General features: G+C 35.7%; 1 protein-coding gene across 3 annotated transcripts in view; it reads left to right on the forward strand.

The window, feature by feature from the left end:
• Window positions 1–3,069: 3,069 nt before the first annotated feature.
• The window catches only part of DNAH14 (dynein axonemal heavy chain 14), a 575,377-nt gene continuing 559,493 nt past the window's right edge, over window positions 3,070–18,953 (forward strand). For 2 of the 3 annotated variants that reach the window (XM_030936505.1, XM_010352733.2), the window contains exon 1: window positions 3,090–3,250. The gene's annotated coding sequence lies outside the window, so the exon portion shown is untranslated. Of the gene's footprint in view, window positions 3,251–18,953 lie in introns of all 3 variants that reach the window. The other variant, XM_010352734.1, reaches the window with a different exon arrangement.

An 18,953-nucleotide genomic window follows, 5' to 3' on the forward strand; every position in this document is an offset into this window, starting at 1 on the left:
TCATAAGTGGGAGCTGAACAATGAGAACACATGGACATGGGAATGGGAACAACCACACACCAGGGCCAGTCAAGGATTGGGGAGTAAGGGGAGGGAGAACATTAGGACAAATGGGTAATGCATGTGGGACTTAAAACCCAGATGATGGGTTGATGGGTGCAGCAAACCACCATGGCACATGTATGCCTATGAAACCTACACGTTCTGCACTTGTATCCCAGAACTTAAAGTAAAATTTTAGAAAAAAGTTTAGTACACTTTTGCCAATACAATTTTAAAGACAGTATTTTCATTTTTTTTTTTTTGTTAAAACTGTGAATCTGTGGATTTAGCTCATTTAATTTATGGAAAATGTCTGCTGTATAATTAGCATTGTCAAATCAATTAGCCAAATCAGGCTGGCTTTTTATCATAAAATCTCACTTCATTTTTCCATTGAAATAATTTCATTAATAAACATTTCAAAAATGATTACAGAAAGCACTGAGAAAGAACTTATAAATGCATTTAAAAAATAGATTACTAAAACCAATCAAGTTAAGATTAAATACTATAGATATACTTTATTCACTTTCATAGTAAGTTATAAAAAAAAGAATAAGCCTATATAACATTTCTCATTACTTAAATTATAATAATGCAATGCAATATAAAATATAAATTATTTATAAAGGCAGGGGTGTGATTAAAAATATGGTATTTCTTTGGTAAATGTGGGTGTCAGGTGATCATTGGCCCTTGTTATAAAGTGAGAATCATAGTGACCACCTCAGAAACACTCCATGAATGTCATATGCATCATGATGAAAATATGCATATGCACTTACTGAAAAAGAAAAGTATATGAAGGCAAAAAACCCCTATTTGATACAGCACAGGAAATAAATTTTGTTAAAAGTAGATGGAAAATATAACACAATGTATGAAATGAAATAAGATGAAAGTTGAATGTAAGGGGGATATATAGTTGATAACATAATTAGATAAATATATTTTAACTAACTTCATATTCATATAACACATGAATTTTAAAGAAATCACATAACATTTTAGTCCTTCAGGTCTTATCCAGTGTGTTTTCAAGAACCTGGCGGTCTGGTTACATTTAAAATACTTAGTGTCACTAACCAGTACTGCTCTACTGTTTGAAGGTGCTTTGATTTCTAGCTAATGAAATCTGGTAGAAAGGAGTATTATGAACAGCTGAAAAACATTGCTTGCGTTTTAAGGCATGAAAGAAGCTTTATTTAGTGATTAATATTTCTTACTGATCTTCTCTGTTTTGCATTCATTAAACACTCTATTAAGAGCAAATAATTTTTTGACACTAGTCAGTGTACAGAAGAGACAAGCACATTAAAAGAAAGTCCTCATTAACTCCACTGCCCACACTGTACAATATATCTGATTCCATGACATTTCAATACCTGCTTTTTCTAGCACCACTCTTCACTCTTCACAGAAATAAAGACAAAGATGGAGCCCTACAATGTGCTATAGATGCTTTAATTAATTATTATAAGAGGTGCCTTATCTCCTGGTTATAATTATTTTTGCATTGGCTCTTTGGCATTCTTGCAGGTTTTTATACCTGGGCAAAGCACAATGGTAGGATTCCAGAGGGGCGAGAGCTTGTCTTTCTCTTGTAAAGTGAGTGAAGGAAGATTTTGAAATGGGGGTGAGGAAAGGCAAATCTTCATGATGTTAGGAAAGAATATATATTAAGACCTGGATCTGTAATTGGATTCTGATTCCTTTAAAACCATCAATACCCTCCAAACCACGAAAGTCTGGGCTCTCTCCAGAGGTACTGAGTATTGCACCCTGGTTCGAAGACCACTGCTCTGCCTACAGTGGAAACAGTAGAAATGGAACAAAGTGGCAGACTAAACATATAGTTTGTGGATGGAATTCACAGGACTTGGCAATAGATTGAATTGGGGTAGGTAAGGGAGCGGGAAATGTCAAGGATGACGCCAATGATTTTTGGTTTAAGCAAGTAGAACTGCTATTTGCTGAGATGAAGAACACTGGATGTGAAGGTGGCTTTGGCGGCCCTTCATAGTCTGTCTTTTTGTTGATCTTATTTTGTTTTAGACAGTTTATTGACTGATATTTCATTAAGTTACGACTCTCAACTTTTTGGCCAATTTTATTCAAATGCAAATGCTTATTGGCATATAAAAACATTATTTCCAAAAGGATTTTCCTTTTAAAAGTGACATATTTCCTTACCTACCCCAACACCTAAACCCCCTTACCAAACAGCTTCTCAAAGATTCAAATTCATACATAGATTTTATTGTAATATGCGGAATGGTTACACATTCAAACTTATTAAATATTATAATACAAATGGGAAGCTGATTTTTAAAATATTAATCACAGCTTTAGATATAATAGGCCCCAACAAATCTCTACATTGTTTTTTTTTCTGTGGATCCCACCAAGAAATATGAAGTCACCCAGGTGTTTTTTGTGCCTAGCTCAGTGCCTGGCACATAGTAAGTGCTCAATAAATATTGTAGCTGTTGCGTGAGTGAAATATAGAACATTAACTTATTAAATTTTTATAAGACGTTTAAAAAGAAATGGGGTATTTTTATATGTAATTATTTTTATCTTAGAATACCTCTTAGACCTGTTTTATTGTATATATACGATCCTTCACTAGTAAGTGAGGCTTTTTAATGAAAGTTCACGCCCACGAGTTGTGAAAATCTTAAGTGTATGTCACCTCTTTCAGAGGTCTCAGAGCCACCTGTTCTGTAAAGGCACACGTTTCTCCCGCCTTCAGGCCATACTCAGGTAGACATGCAGGTGGTAGAAAGGTCAGACTAGAGTCTTTAACTTGGGCACCATATCTGATCTGCCTTCAGCGCTCACTTCTGGGCCACTCTCTGCACCCTCAATACCCGCCTTGCTCCCAGCACCGTCGGCTTCACGTCGAGGGCCGCCGCGTACCCGCCGTGGAATCTCGCAAGAGCAGGGGCCCCTCCTCAACTGCCCGGCACCCAGGATCCCTTGCCCCGCGTTCGGGACCCCACCCCCATTCTGGCCTCTTCGCCGGGGCTCAGGCGGGGCGCTCGGTCAGGAGGTTACGACCAGGAGGCGTCGGAACCTGGCGTGGTAGGGCTGTGCTGCGCGGTCCATCCCATTTACCCTCGCCTGGCGCCCTCCGGCGTGGGCGGCCCGGACCTCCGCCGCTTCCAGGAAGGGCCACAACGGCCGTGGGACCACAGCGAGGCGGGTAAGGTCGTCCGCGTCTTCCTGCCAGCGGTCGGCGGAGGCTCGGCGGGCGGGCGGCGCGTGGGGCCGCCGGTGTCGCACTGCGAGGGCTGCGTGGGCGCGGAGGGCCTGGGCGCTCCCCAGCTGCTGTGGGAGCGCCTCCGAGTCCCCGCGCGGAACCCTCACCAGGCAGATGCTGGCCCATCCACCCGGCGCCCGGCGCCGGCCTCGCCGGGGGTCCAGACCGCAGGAGCTCTCAACGCGAGGGTCTTCTGAGTTGCTCTTAAGGCGAGGGTCTCCTTAGTTGCTCTCCCTCAGGCAGGCCGCGTTCTCTTCTATTCCTGTATTTCTGAGGTTTTTTTTTCTTTTCCATTTATAAACGAATAATGAGCTCTTTGAAAAACCTTGCCATCACTTATTGTATAATGTGTGTATATACACACTCAACACAAATATATATGGATTTTTTATGTATATATATATAAGTGATTTTTTATGTAGAGATATAACTTTTCTAAGAAGTTGATGAATTACATTAAGGACACTAATGGATATTTTACTTGCATTTATGGGATAGACTAGGCTAGGAAATATATGTACATATACATCAATGTGCCTCATAACAGCGGTGGTCCCATAAGATTATAATGGAGCTGAAAAATTCCTGTTGCCTAGTGATGTCATAGTCAAGGCATTATGTGTTTGTGGTGATGCTGTTGTAAACTGTGCTGCCAGTCATAAAAGTGTAGCACATACAATTACGTACAGTACGTAGTACTTGATGATAATAGATGAGTATGTTACTTGCTTATGTATTTACTATACCATACTTTTTTGTTGTTGTTGTTGTTGTTTTTTTTTTTTTTTTTTTTGAGATGGAGTCTCGCTCTGTCACCCAGGCTGGAGTGCAGTGTGGCAGGATCTCAGCTCACTGCAAGTTCCGCCTCCCGTGTTCACGCCATTCTCCTGCCTCAGCCTTCGGAGTGGCTGGAACTACAGGCGTCCGCCACGACGCCCGGTTAATTTTTTGTAGTTTTAGTAGAGACGGGATTTCACCGTGTTAGCCGGGATGATCTCGGTCTCCTGACCTCGTGACCTGCCTGCCTTGGCCTCCCAAAGTGCTGGATTGCATATTCCAGAAGAAGGCATTGTTATCATAGGAGATGACAGTTCCAGGTGTTATTACCCCAGAGACCTAGTGGGACAAGATGCGGAGTTGAAAGACAGTGATATTGGTGATACTGATCCTGTCTAGGCCTAGGCTAATGTGTGTGTTTGTATCTTAGTTTATAATTAAAAAGTTTAAAAAGTAAAATAAAATTTTAAAATAGAACAATGCCTATACTAGTAGAATAAGGATATAAAGAAAAGAAATATTTCTGTACAGCTGTACAATAATACTTAGCTGTACAATAAGCTAAGTATTATTACAAAAGATAAGAAATAAAGTTTATAAAGTAAAAAAGTTACAAGAAGTTATGATTTATTATTGAAAAAATATTTTTGCATTTAAATGTTTTTATTTGTACCAATTTATGAGGTACATGAGAAATTTTGGTACATGTATCTAATGTGTAGTGACCAAATTACGGTACTTAGGTTGTCCATGACCTGAGTACAATATATTTGTATTAAGTATAGTCATTTTACTTCACTATCAAACACTGAATTTATTCCTTGTATCTTACTGAGTCTTTGTATCCTTAAGCCCACTTCCGTTCATCCTCCCCCTTCTTGCCATTCACTCTTCTTAGTCTCTGTTATCCATTTTTCCACTCTCTACCTTCATATATTATTCAAATTTTAAACTTAAATTTTATTCAAATTTTGTAGCTCCCACATATAAATGAGAACATGGCATTTGTCTTTTTGTGTCCGGCTTAATTCACTTAATAACTTCCAGTTCCATCTATGTTACTGCAAATGATATGATTTCATTCTTTTTTATGGCTGAATAATATTTCATTTTGTATATATGTACCACATTTTTTGTCCATTCATCCATCGATGGGCACTTAGGTTAATTCTGTGTCTTTGCTTTTGTGAATACTGCTGCAGTAAATGTGTGAATGCAGGTATTCCTTTTATATATTGATTTCTTTTACTTTGGGTAGATACTCAGTAGTGAATTGCTGAATTGAGTGGTTAATTGTGTTTTTAGTTTTTTGAGAACACTCCCTACTGCTTTCCATAGTGGCTATACTAGTTTACATACTCAGTAACAGTGTATAAGAGTTCCCTTTTCTCCACATCCTTACCAACATCTGTTGTTTTTTGACTTTGACTTTTTATTAATAGCCATTCTGACTGGGATAGGATGGTATCTCATTCTGGTTTTTGATTTGCATTTCTCTGATTAGTGGTGTTGAGCATTTTTTTCATATACCTATTGGCTGGTTACATGTCTTATTTTGAGAAATGTCTATGCATGTCCTTTGCATACTTTTTAATGGGATTGTTTGTGCTCTTCCTGTTGAATTGTTTCAGTTCCTTGTATATTCTGGATCTTAGTTCCCTGTTAAATGAATAGTTTGCAATTTTTTTCTCCCATTCAACAGGCTGTTTTTTCAGTCTGTTGATTATTTGTTTTGCTGTGTAGAAACTTTCTGGTTTAAGTCCCATTTATCTATTTTTATTTTTATTGCCTGTGCTTTTGAGATCTTAGTCACAAATTATTTGCCTAGACTAATGTCCAGGAGAGTTTTCCCTAGTTTTGGATCTTACATTTAAGTCCTTAATCCATTTTGAGATGATATTTGTATGTAATAAGAGATAGTGGTCCACTTTCATTCTTCCGCATGTGGCTGTCCAGTTTTCCAGGCATCATTTATTGAAAAGGGTATGCTTTTTCCAATGTAGGTTCTTGTCAGTTTTGTTGCAAGTCAGTTGGCTTAAATATGTGGCTTTAATTCTTGGTTCTTTATTTGGTACAATTGGTCTGTGTGTCTCTTTTTATACCAATGCCATACAGTTTGGGTTATTATAGCTTTGTAGTATATTTTGAAGTCAGGTAATGTGATGCCTCCAGCTTTGTTGTTTTTACTCAGGATTTCTTTGACTATTCAGGCTCTTTTTTGATTCCATATGAATTTGGGGGATTTTTTTTTCTAATTCTGTTAAGAATGATATTGGTATTTTGATGGGAATTGCATTGAATCTGTAAATGGCTTTTGGCAATATGGTCGTTTAAATGATATTAATTCTTCCTATCCATGAGCATGGGATGCTTTTTCATTAGTTTGTGTCATATTCAATTTCTTTCGTTAGTGTTTTATAGTTTTTTTATGTAGAGATCTTTTACCTCTTTGGTTAAATTTATTTTTAGGTATTTTTCTTTTGTGGCTATTGAAAATTAGATTGCCTTCTTGATTTATTTCTTGGCTAGGTCATTATTAGTGTATAGAAATGCTACTGATTTTTGTACATTGGTTTTGTATCCTGCAACCTTACTGAATTCATCTATAAAATCAAAGAGTTGTTTGGTGGAGTTTTTAGGTATTTCTAGATATAAAATCATATGATCAACAGAGAGGGACCATTTGATTTTCTTTTTCACCAATTTGGATGCCTTTTATATCTTGCTCTGGCCTGAATTTTCTAGCTAGGACTTCCAGTATGAGGTTGAATGAGAGTGGTGAAAGGGGACATCCTTATCTTGTTTCAGTTGTTATAGGAAAGGTTTTCAACTTTAATCCATTCAGTATGATGTTAGCTGTGGGTCTACCCTATGTGGCCTTTGTTACTTTGAGGTATGTTCCTTTTATGCCTGGTTTGTTGAGAGTTTTTATCATGAAACAATGATGAATTTTGTCAAATGCTTGTTCTGCATTTATTGAGATTATCAAATGACTTTTGTCCTTCATTCTGTTGATGTGATGTATCATGTTTATTGATTTGCATATATTAAACCATCCTTGCTCTCCTGGTATAAATCCCACTTGATCATGGTGTATTTTTTTTTTGGATGTGCTGTTGGATTTGGTTTCCTAGTATTTTGCTGAGGAGTTTTGCGTCTGTGTTTATCAGGGATATTGACCTCTTGTTTTCTTTTTTGTTGTTGTTGTGTTCTTGTGTATTACAGATACCACTAACATTGTTTACAGCCAAAGAAATCATGCGGAGACTACGCTAATACCCACACGCAGACTCAAAGCCAAAGTACCATACCAGCCAGTACCATAGATACATCTTCAGGAAAAAGTCCTTCCCTATGAAAGTAAATTCAAAAATAGGAAGAAGTGACTGTTATACCAGATGCACAGATATTAGCATACAAACATAAAAAACATGCAAAAGCAAGGACATATGACACCTCTGAAGGAACACAGTAATCGTCCATCAGTAGAGCTTAATAAAAAAAAATTGTCAAAATCTCAGACATGGAACTCAATATATTGATTTTAAAGAATCTCAGCGACATACAAGAGGATTGTTAAAAAAATACAAATAAATCAGAAGAATAATTTAGGACATGAATGAGAGATTTCCTAAAGAGATAAGATTCTTTTGAAAAGAACCAAATAAAAATTCTGGAACTGAAGAATTTACTGAAGGAAATACGAAATACATTTGAAAGCTTCAACAATTGATTAAATCAGGTAGAAAAAAGAATCTCAGAACTTAAAGATAAGTGTTTTGAAATAATTCAGTCAGAAAAAATAAAAGTATAAAAAAGAATAAGCAAAGCCTTCATAACGTTTGGGACAACATAAAGTGGCAAAAGTTATGAATTATTGATATCCCCAAGGGCAAAGAGAGAAAGGATTAGAAAACCTGTTTTGCAAAATACTAGATAAAAATTTCCCAAGTCTAGCAAGAGATTTAGACATTCAGACACTAGAGGCTCTGTGATCCTCAGGCAGAAACAATGTGAAAAGATCCCTACGGCACATTATGATCAGACTGTCTAAAGTCAAAGATAAAGAATCTTAAAAACACCAGGAGAAAAGAACCTTGTCATCTATAAAGGAAACACCATTAGATTACTATAGATTTCTCTGCAGAAACCTTACAGGTTAGAAAAGAATGAATGATATATTCAAAGTGCTAAAAGAAAAAATAATGCCAACTGAGAATATTATATCAGCTAAAGTGAAGTGAAGGAGAAATGGAAGTCATTCCTAGACAAATGCTGAAGGAATTCAGGATCACAAAATTGGTCCCCTAAGAAGTGCTCAAGGAAACCTGAAAGTAAAAGGATGACATTTATCATCATGAACACACATGAAAGTATAAAACTCAGTGGTAAAACAATCACACAAGGGAGGAAGGGAAAGGACTCAAATGATACCACTGCAGAAATCCACCAAACCACAACAGCAAAAAGAGAAAAAGGAACAAAGAATATATAAAACAACCAAAAAACAATTCACAATATAACAGGAACAAAACCTCACATGTCAATAATAACCTTCAACATAAGTGGATTAAATTATTCACTTAAAAGATATAGAATAGCTGAATGGATTTTGAAAAGATTCAGCTATGTGCTGCTTACAAGAAACTCACCTTATCAGTAATGACACATATAGATTGAAAGTAAAGGGATAGAAAAAGATATTCCATGCAAATGGAAACCAAAAGGGAGTAGGAGTAGCCATACTTAGATAAAACAGACTTTAAGTCAAGAATAGTAGAAAAGACAAGGTCATTATATAATGATAAAGGAATTAATCCAGCTGGAAGATAGAACAGTTCTAAATATATGCAACCAACACTGGAGCACCCATATTAATAAAGCAAATATTACTAGCTATAAAGACTGCCATACGATAATAGTAGGGGACTTCAATACCCCACTCTCAGTATTAGACAGATTATCTAGACAGAAAATCAAAAAAGAAACATTAGATTTGAACTGAACTTGAGACCAAATGAACTTAACAAACATTTACAGAACGTTCTGTCCAACAACTGCAGAATATATATTCTCATTAGCACATGGAATATTCTCTAGGACAGACTAGATTATTAGGCCACAAAACAAGTCTCAACACATTTTTAAAAATGAAAATCAAGTATCTTTTTTTGACCACATTGGAATAAAACTAGAAAGTAATAAGAACAACTCTGGAAACTATAAAAATACATGGAAATTTAACAACTTGCTCCTGAATGACCGGTGAGTCAATGAAGAAATTAAGACAGAAAGAAAAAAAAAATTTTGAAACAAATGAAAATGGAAACATAACATACCAAAACCTGTGGAATATATCAAAATAAGTGTTAATGGGGAATTTTATAGCAATGAATACCTACGTGAAAAAAAAGTAGAAAGATTACGAATTAACAATCTAACAATGTACCTCAAGGAATTAGAAAAGCAAAGACAAATCAAACCCTAAATTAGTAGAAGAAAAGAAATAATGAAGATCAGATCTAAATGAAATAATGACTAAAAAACATAAAGAGGATCAATGAAATGAAAAGTTGATCATTTGAAAAGAAGTAAAATTGATAATTGATAAACCACAACCACCAGCAAGACAAACCAGAAAAGGAGAGAGAAAAGACCTAAATAAACAAAATCAGAAATGAAAAGGAGACACTACAACTGACACCAAAGAAACGTAAAGAATCATTAGAGATTATTATGAACAACTGCATGCCAAAAAAAAAAAAAAAAAAAAAAGGAAAACCTAGAAGAAATGGATGAATCCCTGGACATATACAACCTATTAAGATTGAACCATGAAGAAAGAGAGAACATCAGCGAACCAATAGGTAGTAACAAGTTCAAAGCTGTAATAAAAAGTCCCCCATCAAAGAAAAGCCTGGGACCTGATGCCTTCACTGCTGAATTCTACCAAACATTTAAAGAATAACTAATACTAATCCTACTCCAATCCTTCAAGAAAAGTGAAGAGGAGGGAATACTTCCAACCTCATTCTACAAGGCTGGCATTACCCTGAAGCCCAAACCAGAGAAGGACACACAAAAAAGGAAAACTGTACACAAGTATCACTGATGAAGATAGATGCAGAAATTCTCAACAAAATTCTAGCAAAATGAATTCAACAACGCATTAAAAAAATTATTCACCATGTTCAACTGAGATTCTTGCCAGGGATGTAAAGATGGTTCAACATACACAAATCAGTAAATGTGATACATCGCATTAACAGAACCAGGAACAAAAATCACATGATTATTTGATTAGTTGTCAAAAAGCATTTTATAAAATTAAACATCCTTTTATGATAAACATCCTCATCAAAATGGGTATAGAAGGAGCTTACCACACTTATACTCTCCCAAGACTAAACCAGGAAGAAGTTGAATCCCTGAATAGACCAATAGCAGGCCCTGAAATTGAGGCAATAATTAATACCCTACCAACCAAAAAAAGTCCAGGGCCAGACGAATTCACAGCCGAATTCTACCAGAGGTACAAGGAGGAGCTGGTACCATTCCTTCTGAAACTATTCCAATCAGTAGAAAAAGACCCTAACTCATTTTACGAGGCCAACATCATCCTGATACCAAAGCGTGACAGAGATACAACAAAAAAAGGAGAATTTTAGATCAGTATCCCTGATGAACATCGATGCAAAAATCCTCAATAAAATACTGGGAAACCGAATCCAGCAGCACATCAAAAAGCTTACCCACCATGATCAAGTGGGCTTCATCCCTGGGATGCAAGGCTGGTTCAACATATGCAAATCGATAAACATAATCCAGCATATAAACAGAACCAAAGACAAAAACCACATGATATTCTCAATAGATGCAGAAAAGGCCTTTGACAAAATTCAACAGCCCTTCATGCTAAAAATTCTCAGTAAATTCGATATTGATGGAATGTACCTCAAAATAATAAGAGCTATTTATGACAAACCCACAGTAAATATCATACTGAATGGGCAAAAACTGGAAGCACTCCCTTTGAAAACTGGCACAAGACAGGGATGCCCTCTCTCACCACTCCTATTCAACATAGTGTTGGAAGTTCTGGCTAGGACAATCAGGCAAGAGAAAGAAATAAAAGGTATTCAGTTAGGAAAAGAAGAAGTCAAATTGTCCCTGTTTGCAGATGACATGATTATATATTTAGAAAACCCCATCGTCTTAGCCCAATATCTCCTTAAGCTGATAAGCAACTTCAGCATAGCCTCAAGATACAAAATCAATGTGCAAAAATCATAAGCATTCGTATACACCAGTAACAGACAAACAACCAAATCATGAATGAACTCCCATTCACAATAGCTTCAAAGAGAATAAAATAGGAATCCAACTTACAAGGGATGTAAAGGACCTCTTCAAGGAGAACTACAAACCACTGCTCAGTGAAATAAAAGAGGACACAAACAAATGGAAGAACATACCATGCTCATGGATAGGAAGAATCAATATCGTGAAAATGGCCATACTGCCCAAGGTTATTTATAGATTCAATGCCATCCCCATCAAGCTACCAATGAGTTTCTTCACAGAATTGGAAAAAACTGCTTTAAAGTTCATATGGAACCAAAAAAGAGCCCGCATTGCCAAGACAATCCTAAGTCAAAAGAACAAAGCTGGAGGCATCATGCTACCTGACTTCAAACTATACTACAAGGCTACAGTAACCAAAACAGCATGGTACCGGTACCAAAACAGAGCTATAGACCAATGGAACAGAACAGAGTCCTCAGAAATAATACCACACATCTACAGCCATCTTATCTTTGACAAACCTGAGAGAAACAAGAAATGGGGAAAGGATTCCCTATTTAATAAATGGTGCTGGGAAAATTGGCTAGCCATAAGTAGAAAGCCGAAACTGGATCCTTTCCTTACTCCTTATACGAAAATTAATTCTAGATGGATTAGAGACTTAAATGTTAGACCTAAAACCATAAAAACCCTAGAAGAAAACCTAGGTAATACCATGCAGGACATAGGCATGGGCAAGGACTTCATGTCTAAAACACCAAAAGCGACAGCAACAAAAGCCAAAATTGACATATGGGATCTAATTAAACTAAAGAGCTTCTGCACAGCAAAAGAAACTACCATCAGAGTGAATAGGCAACCTACAGAATGGGAGAAAATTTTTGCAATCTACTCATCTGACAAAGGGCTAATATCCAGAACCTATAAAGAACTCAATCAAATTTACAAGAAGAAAACAAACAACCCCATCAAAAAGTGGGCAAAGGATATGAACAGACACTTCTCAAAAGAAGACATTCATACAGCCAACAGACACATGAAAAAATGCTCATCATCACTCGCCATCAGAGAAATGCAAATCAAAACCACAATGAGATACCATCTCACACCAGTTAGAATGGCAATCATTAAAAAGTCAGGAAACAACAGGTGCTGGAGAGGATGTGAAGAAATAGGAACACTTTTACACTGTTGGTGGGACTGTAAACTAATTCAACCATTGTGGAAGACAGTGTGGTGATTCCTCAAGGATCTGGAACTAGAAATACCATTTGACCCAGCCATTCCATTACTGGGGATATACCCAAAGGATTATAAATCATGCTGCTATAAAGACGCATGCACATGTATGTTTATTGCAGCACTATTCACAATAGCAAAGACTTGGAATCAACCCAAATATCCATCAGAGACAGACTGGATTAAGAAAGTGTGGCACATATACACCATGGAATACTATGCAGCCATTAAAAAGGATGAGTTCATGTCCTTTGTAGGGACATGGATGCAGCTGGAAATCATCATTCTCAGCAAATGGTCGCAAGAATAGAAAACCAAATACTGCATATTCTCACTCATAGGTGGGAAATGAACCATAGGATCACTTGGACACAGGAAGGGGATCATCACACACCAGGTCCTATTGTGGGGGGGTGGTGGGAAGGTATAGCATTAGGAGATATACCTAATGTAAATGGCAAGTTAATGGGTGCAGCACACCAACATGGCACATGTATACATATGTAACAAACCTACACATTGTGCACATGTACCCTAGAACTTAAAGTATAATAATAATAAAAAGAAAATATGGTATGTATACAAAATGGAATACTATTCAGCCATAAAAAAGAACCCTGTTGTTTACAGCAACGTGAATGGAGCTAGTGGCTATTATGCTAAATGAAATAAGCCAAGCACAGAAAGACAGATATCACATGTTCTCACTCATATGTGGGAGCAAAAAAATGACTCTCATGCAAATAGAGTAGAATGGTAGTTACCAGAGGCCAGGAAGGGGAGGGGGATGAATGGAAAAAGAGGAATAAATATATTTATTACCACTGAACTATACATGTAAAAATGCTAAAGATGGCAAATTATATATGTATATTTTACCTCGTTAAAAAAATAACAATTTTAAAAACAAAATACTTGACTGACAGTTATTTTCTTCTCAGCATTTTGAGGATATTAATTTATTGTCTTCTGGCATCTGTTGTCTAATAAGCCAGTTAAACAATACACTTTTAGTCTTTTTATTTTGACAGAGTAAGTAGAACCCTCAGATTCACTGGATTATACTCTAATCCTTCTCCCCTATACCTTGTCATCATTAATCTTGGCATGGCCCTTTTAAACTAATCAAAAAACGGCCGGGCGTATTGGTTCACGCCTGTAATTCCAGCACTTTGGGAGGCCCAGGCGGGTGGATCACAAGGTCAGGAGATTGAGACCATCCTGGCTAACATGGTGAAACCCCTTCTCTACTAAAAATACAAAAAAAAAAAAAAAAAAAATTAGCTGGGTGTGGTGGTGGGCGCCTGTTGTCCCATCTGCTCAGGAGGCTGAGGCAGGAGAATGGTGTGAACCTGGGAGGTGGAGCTTGTAGTGAGCCGAGATCGCGCCACTGCACTCCAGCCTGGGTGACAGAGCAAGACTCCGTCTCAAAAAAAAAAAAAAAAAAAAGAAAGAACTAATCAGAAAACATGTTGAAGTGATAAACATCTGCAAACCCATTGTGTAACACAAGACAGAATATTGAACAATATTTTTTATCTATGAACCTCTTTTATATGGTTTGGTTCAGTGTCCCCACCCACATCTCCTGTTGTATTTCTTTGTGTTGGAGGAGGGGCCTCGTGGGAGGTGAGTGAATCATGGAGGCAGATGAATCCTTTGTCAAATAAATGTTAAATGTTATTTCAGTTGTCTATTACTGTGTGACAAACCACCTTAAACTCTTGTAACTTCAATCAACAACAGTTTCTCTTGATTCTAGACTGAGCTGAGTAGTTTTGCTGCTCCATGTGGCATTGCACTCATTCAGCTGGCTGCATTCATTTGATGGCTGAGCTGGGCTGAAGTGAAGAAAGCTTCACTTACATGGTGCTTTAGTGCTTTCTCACATACTATTCCATGTGGCTGACTTGGGTGGTCATGGTCATCTCAGGGTAATCAGACTTCCCACATAGTGGATAGCTTTAAAAGGGAAAGTGAAAGCTGGCAGGTTTCTTAAGGACTAGGCCTAGAACTGGCTAATATTATTTTCACAGTATTCTGTTGGTCAAAGGAATTCACTAAGACCAGCCCAGATTCAAAAAGAGGAGAAATAGACCCCTCTTTTTGATGAATGAAGTAGCATCCATGTATATCAATCAATTAATGGTGGTTATCTTTGGAGACTGTGTGTTACATATCTTTTGTAAATATCCCACAGTGTGCAGCTTGTCTTTTTATTTTCTTTAGAGTGAGGTTTAATAAATAAATTCCTAATTTTAATACAATTTAGTTTTTGGAATTTTATATTATATTCTTGTTTGTAAGTTATTCACTATCTCTAGATCAGAAAATTGTTCAGTTTTCAAGTTTTACTTCTCACATTTCAGTCACTCTGAAAAACCTTTTTTGTCCTTGTTTTGTTTGTATATTTGGTGTGAGTCAGGAAATGAATCTAATTTCATTTTTTTCCCCTTATGGCTTTTTTTTTCCTAGCTGGATTATTTTTCCACCTGATTTGATATGTCACTTGTTATATATCAACATTTCATCTACTTTTTTTTTTTTTTTTTGAGACAGAGTCTTGCTCTGTTGCCCAGGCTGGAGTGTAGTGGCACGATCTCGACTCACTGCACCCTCTGCCTCCCGGGTACAAGTGATTGTCCTGCTTCAGCCTCCTGAGTGACTGGGATTACTGGCATGCACCACCACACCTGACTAATTTTTGTATTTTGAATAGAGATGGGATTTTACCATGTTAGGCTGGTCTTGAACTCCTGACCTCAGATAATCTGTTCTCCTTGGCTTCCCAAAGTGCTGGGATTATAGGCGTGAGCCACCGCTCCCAGCCTCATCTACATTTGGTACGGTTTCTTTGATTTCCATGATATTATCTGTAAATTTCTATGTTTCAGTACTATGCTGCCTCAGTTACTAAAGCTTTATTATTATTCTACTATTAGACTCTCCTTCATGTTATTTTTTTCCCAGAAATGTCTTGGCTATTCCTGACCTTTTATTCTTCTGTATACATTTTTAATCATCTTGACAAGGTCTATCAAATAAACAAACAAAAAAACTGTTGAGATTCTGATTGGCGTTATATTGACTGTAAAGAATTGATGTCTTTGTAAGTTTTTCTACTCAGTAATTTGCTCTTTTGATCCTCTCGATTGTAGGTTTATTTTCTATTTTTAAACATTTCTGCTCTAATCTTTAGTATTATTCTACTTTGGATTTTTAAAGTTTTACTTTTTCTAACTTCTTATTTTGGATACTTAATTTAGATAATATTTCTTGTTTTCTAGTGTGAGCATTTTATGGCTGTATATTTACCTATGAGTACCTCTTTAGCTGCATCTCACAAGTTTTAATTTTAATATTGTAGCATTTATTTCTTAATATTCTAAATTTTCTATCATTTCTTTTTTTGAAATGTGAGTTACTTAGACATGTGTTTCTTAATTTCCAAATTTATGGGGTTTCATGATTCATCTATTTCTACTCTAATTGTATCGTGGTCATGGAATTTGGGCTATATGATGATAAATCATTTCAAATGTGTTGACTTACATTATGATCCAGTAGGTGGTTGATTTTCAAACTATGCCATATGTGCTTAAAATTATATGAATTCTCTACTTCTTGAGTTTTATATAATATATATGTTAAATCAAACTTTTAAATTGGGTTGTTAAAATCTGTATCCTTAATGTTTTTGTTTGTTTGTTAGTTTTGGTAGGAAAAGGTTGGCCTGATTAACTGAAATACGTTTGTTAAAATGCCTCATTATCATACTAGATTTATTTTTTCTCCCTATGGTTCTTTCAGTTTTTGCAATATGTATTATATGTTTACACATTTGCATTCCATATTTAGAAGCCATGTTGTTAAGTCCAAGTTCCAAACTCTTCTGTTTTATTTTCTGGGCGAAATGAAAATTTGGTCACTATGTAGTGATCCTCTTTCTATCTAGTGACTTTTTCTGCTTGAATATCTTTTTTTCTGATATAAATATAGCTATAATATTTTTATTTTCTTTAATAGTTGCCTGGTATATCTCTTTCCTGTACTTGCATCCTTGTTGTATCCTTATGTTTCAGAAATTTGTCTTTTGAATAGGGTATAACTGAACTTTCTTCCCAATTTTGCTATCATTGTCCTTTTAGATAATTTTGTTCATTTATATTGATTATAATTAGTAATATGTTTCTATTTATTTCTGCCACTTTATTTTGTACTTTCTCTTTTGTTCTGACTTTTCTGTTTATCTTTCTGTCTCCTCTTAGACTGGTTGCTTATATATTTATTTTTATTTCACCCCCGACTCCCAACTGTTAGCTTGAAATTTATGCATTCTATATATCCTTTAGTCATTACCATAAAAATTTTAAGATGCATACTTATCAAAGAATAAGTTTAATCCATCTGTTTTTCTTCCTCCAGAAAATGCAAGTATCTTAAAACATTTTAGTTCTGATCATTCCCCCTCCTGACCTCTGCACTGTTATTGTTGGATAATTTAGTTCCATCTCACTTTTAATCCCATAATAAATAATTATTGTTTTATGCAGTATTTGTTTAGCTTTACTCATGTATTACTTTTTTTTTGCTTATAATTTTTTCTTTCATCTGAGTCCTTCCACTTGGGATCATCGTACTTCTTGTTTGAAGTCCTTTAGGATAATTTTTATGTGTGTTTATTTTATTTGCCTAGAAATGTCTTTATCTTGCCTTTATTCTTGAAACATATTTTTACCAGTTATAGAATTCCAAGTTGATGGTTATTTTTCCTTAGCACATTGAAAATGTTGTATCATTTTCTTGGTTTAGATTTTACCGTCAAGAAGCCCATTCTTAGTCCAGTGGTTTTCCAGTTTAAGTAATCTATCTCTAGTACCATTAGGATCTCCTCCTTGTCTTTGGCATTCTGCAGTTTCACTATGTTGGGTGTGTGTGTGTGTGTGTGTATCCACATGTGGGTGCTCATGTGTATATATGTATGAACATATGTTCATTCTGCTTAGAATTTGTTGGACTTTATGAAACTGAAGATTTATGTCTGGAAGATTATTCTCAGTCATTATGGTCCCCATTTGTCTCTTCCAGACTCTTGATTCGTTTTGTCTGATTTATTACTTTATTCTCTGTAATAGTTAACCTGTCTTTTATTTTTTTAGATCTACCTGAACAAAAATAAGATTACTGTTTGGGAAAGTAAAGGAGGAAATGAATATTGTATGGGCAACCTATTAAAGTCAACCACAACTATCCTTTATTTTAAACCTTTTCTCATGTTTTTAATCCCTCTTTTATATAAACACATAGTTTGTTTTGCCTCTGATACTTTGGAAGGTTCATGCATTATTATTTTTCTTCAAGACTTGTAATATAATACATTATATTTCAACCTGTATTTTGTGGGCTGTGTATTTTAGATAGCATCTATTGACTGCCCACTGCAAAATGAAGACATTAGAATATAATTCATGAATTTACCTTTTATCCAATGTCTCCTACTCCCACATTTCCATTGTTTATGTTATAATTTTTGTTCTTCTTATGGATAATTTTACACTTTTTAATAATATATTTAAACTTCTGTTATTTTATTTATCAGCCTTAACCAGTCAGTGTCTGTTGACCTCTGTATCTGAAAGATGAGGAAAACAAATCACTTATGCTACCTACATTCCATCTACCTCCCTTTCCTCCCATCTTGATTTTGTTTTACTTGTACTATTACTTCAATACTCATATTTAGATTTTATTTACTATCTAAATATAAGTATAGAAATAAAATGTTGTTCTGTGTTCATAAGTCCATTCATTGTTTTGACTTAGTTCTGTATTTAAATGAGTTTAATGCTGTTATTATTATTTTCTTTATTTACAAGTTGTCCTTTTTTAATGTCTGTGTTGGTGGGATCTATTGTCATGTGCCTTTTACAAAGAAAGTATTATGGGTGATATTTTTATTGAATTTTGCATGTTTTGAAATGGTTGTTATCTTCATGCTTAAATGAAAACTTGGCTCTGTATAAAATTCTTAAGCTATTCTTTTTATTTCCCTTAGGAAATATTCTGGCATTTGAATGTTGCTGTGGAGAAGTGTGAGGTTAACTTGATGTTTTTTACTTGTCTGATATGAAAAAAGTAGCTCATTTAATTTTTTTTACAGTTTGGTTAGTAATGAGTTTGAGCAACCTTTCTTGTTTGTTGGATATTTGTTGGTAATGATGAGAGCATGAATATGTAAGTCACTCCAAAGTCAATGCTGAGGTTGGGGTTAGCATATACTCTTTTGAAGGAGTTGGCAAATGATGGCCTCTCAGCCAAATCTGGC

Source organism: Rhinopithecus roxellana, chromosome 8, assembly GCF_007565055.1.
Source record: "Rhinopithecus roxellana isolate Shanxi Qingling chromosome 8, ASM756505v1, whole genome shotgun sequence".
NCBI lineage: Eukaryota > Metazoa > Chordata > Mammalia > Primates > Cercopithecidae > Rhinopithecus > Rhinopithecus roxellana.